The sequence below is a fragment of the Biomphalaria glabrata genome, chromosome 8 (assembly GCF_947242115.1).
Source record: "Biomphalaria glabrata chromosome 8, xgBioGlab47.1, whole genome shotgun sequence".
NCBI classification, from domain to species: domain Eukaryota; kingdom Metazoa; phylum Mollusca; class Gastropoda; family Planorbidae; genus Biomphalaria; species Biomphalaria glabrata.
Genome location: NC_074718.1, coordinates 8,353,938 through 8,356,839, shown reverse-complemented (window position 1 = coordinate 8,356,839; position 2,902 = coordinate 8,353,938). Strand labels below are relative to the sequence as shown.

General features: G+C 37.3%; 1 non-coding gene across 1 annotated transcript; it reads right to left on the bottom strand.

Annotated features, from left to right (window-relative positions):
* Positions 1-1,363: 1,363 nt before the first annotated feature.
* Positions 1,364-1,527, bottom strand: LOC129927928 (U1 spliceosomal RNA). The gene has a single exon (XR_008779585.1). It is a non-coding gene; the product is annotated as a U1 spliceosomal RNA (small nuclear RNA).
* Between the last annotated feature and the right edge of the window lie 1,375 nt (positions 1,528-2,902).

The window sequence follows — 2,902 nt, the reverse complement described above, 5'->3', positions numbered from 1 at the left end:
AGCGTCTATGGAAATTGTCCAAAATAACAATATACCCCATTGTTATATCAACCGAGGGGATAATAACAACTGATCTCACAGACACCTTCAAGACCATTAACATTCCTGGGAACATCCTCGTTGCCTGTCAGAGGGCGATACTGCTGCAGACCTGCCACATCACCAGAAAATTCCTCAGTGGAAACTGTTAAAGGGACTACGATGAATTTTGTTTCTCTTTAGCGAAACTCGAGCCTGGCAGCGGCAGAGAATGACTACTCGTTCATTTCTAACATAATAATAATAATAATAATAAGGAAGCTCTAAAAATATTTCCACATGAGAAAGAAATAAACGTGCGTAGCTTGTATCCTAGAATCTCAACTGATTAGTGTACAATGTATCAGACAAGACAAAGTACGCAGTCCCAAAGGAGGAGTCCTCACTTTTATCAAGAATGATTGTCACAAACCGCCTTTCTATAGGGTTGCCTTGGCTGTTTGTGAAGGTCGTTGTCTAGTTGTTTTGGATCACTGGGGAGCAACTCCAAGCCCTTGTTTCATCGGGAGCAACTCCAAGCCCTTGTTTCATCTTTTGACGACATCTCAACGTCTAGCAGTGAAGCATGAACATCATCTCCAAAAAGAGACACAACTCAGATTTAGAGCTAATAAAATACTTTTCTTAGCTATAGAACATATATACACACTAGTCATCTGAGTGAGATGAACTCCAATTGGTGGCAAGGCTGGAAGGAACAGTTAGGCGTAGAGCCTTTAAGCTCACATGCAGGTCACACACTGGTCATCAGATTACTTCAACACAAATACATCGTCCAACATGGACTATCGTTGATAGGGAAAACAAATTCCTACACTCACAACTCTCGGCTAACTCTAACTATAGTCTCCGACTCTGAAACTATCCTCACTCTCAGTCCAGTCACCAACTAACCTCAAAATCACACATCTCATCTACCCCTACATACATTCACGTGGACCTGTTGACCAGAATCTCAGTATCTCGTGCAAGCCATGGTAGAGTAAAACTATTTAATAAATTTAGCCCTACCATTAGTTTGTGACAATGACACGCAACAGAAATAATGGGCACAAAGCTCAGTCTTTCAGTAGAAAATCTAAATATCTTGAACTGCTACTGCACACCAGACAAGAAACTTGATCGTACACAAATTATTAACTATGGAAAAATGTCTGGCTATAGGGGATATGAGCAGTCTCTCTCAGAGTTGGAACTACCCAGATCTCAATGCCAGTGCGGAAAAAAACAACATCAATAGACATTGTTGACAGGCACTGAAGAGGAAAAGACAATCTATATAGCTTCTACTAAGTTCAAGCATTATATTACTTTTATTTCATTTCAGGGATTAGCGCGAACGCAGATCCCCATACGCAAAAATTACGCACCCGAGTCACCCACATTTGGGGTGATCGCAGGCTTCAGCTCACCCGAAGTGCAATGAGTGAGCCTCGACCTGGGAGAACGGCCGCAGTGATCACCGTTTCTCCTATGCCAGGTAAGTATAATAATGTGTGGGGTATATCCGGTGGTCTCTAAAATTTTGATGTAACAGCCTTAAGCTTTGCAATATTACAAGATAATACAGGCTGTTTAATAATAAATATATATTTCTTTTATGCGCAAATACGCTACAGATAATTAAAATATTTTTGTGTGCAGTTAAACATAATTTTTCTTATTTAATGGAAACATAATTTTAAATATATTGTTTTTCAAACATATAATAGGGAGAATTAAGACTCTTCAAATAATTGTGTAAAGATATAGCTAGTTACCTCCCCTAAGCATATTGACCTAATATTGTAGTAAAAAAGATCCAAATGCCTTTCGTAGTTGAGTTCTCTTGACAAATAGTTCACTATATTTTACAGTTACTCTTATAGCATAATAGACAAAGAAAAATATTTCATTATTTGTCGGAACCTCTGCATCAGTCGGGTAGAGATTTATAGAAAAAGAAAATCTTCTGCCAAGCACGTCTCCTGGTGGCTGATAGGGGAAGGAACCTTAGATGTAAGGTTTTAGCTGTGAATAAACAGCCGCGGACCAACTGGTTTGCAGTCATGGAGGATGACGTGGGGGGGGGGGGGGGGGGGTATTCCAATGCTTAGGATATTCACTATAAACATCTCATAAATGAAGATTGCGAAAAGTGACTATAGGGCTATTTAACCAGGGGAGATAACGCTTAGTGATGGGCAAAAGTTAACTAAAAAGCTAGAAACTATTAGTTTAACTAAAAAAAAGTTTAGGCCATTGTTTAATTTCCATATAAAAAGTGTAATTCAAATCGTTGTTTAATTAATTTCTTTTAGTTACTAACTTAAATGTTTAATTAAAATTTGTAAAACTTTTCAACATGTGGTCAGGGTTGAAATGCACATTCCTGTTTTTTTGGTCATGTGATATCAATAAATTTGATTATCAAAAAAGATGATGCAGTTTACAACTATTTAGTCAGTCTGAATTTTGAAGAGGGTAAAGTAAGATGCTGGTAGAAGTTATGGATTTTGGGAGTAAATATTTCAATTGAAAGTAGTAGTATTATAAAATGTTAAACCTTTTTTGCCAAAAGCTTCTATGCAATATTAGGAATGGGGTTGTGAGCCACATGGTGGTGTAATTTCTGTATAAATTAAATGGGAGTCTGATTAGTGGGTAAGGTTAATATTTAGTTGTTTTGATCAATTCATTTGCGCAAACAATAATTTTTTAACTGAAGGAACATTAAGTCTTTAGACATTATTGAGATCTAAGTCTAAATCAACAGCTAGGCCTATATAGATCTAAAGGCATTAGGATAACCAACTCTAGAAAACCATTAAGTAAATAGACTGTATACAACTGGTTTTAACAACCTGGTCAGCTAGACATACAC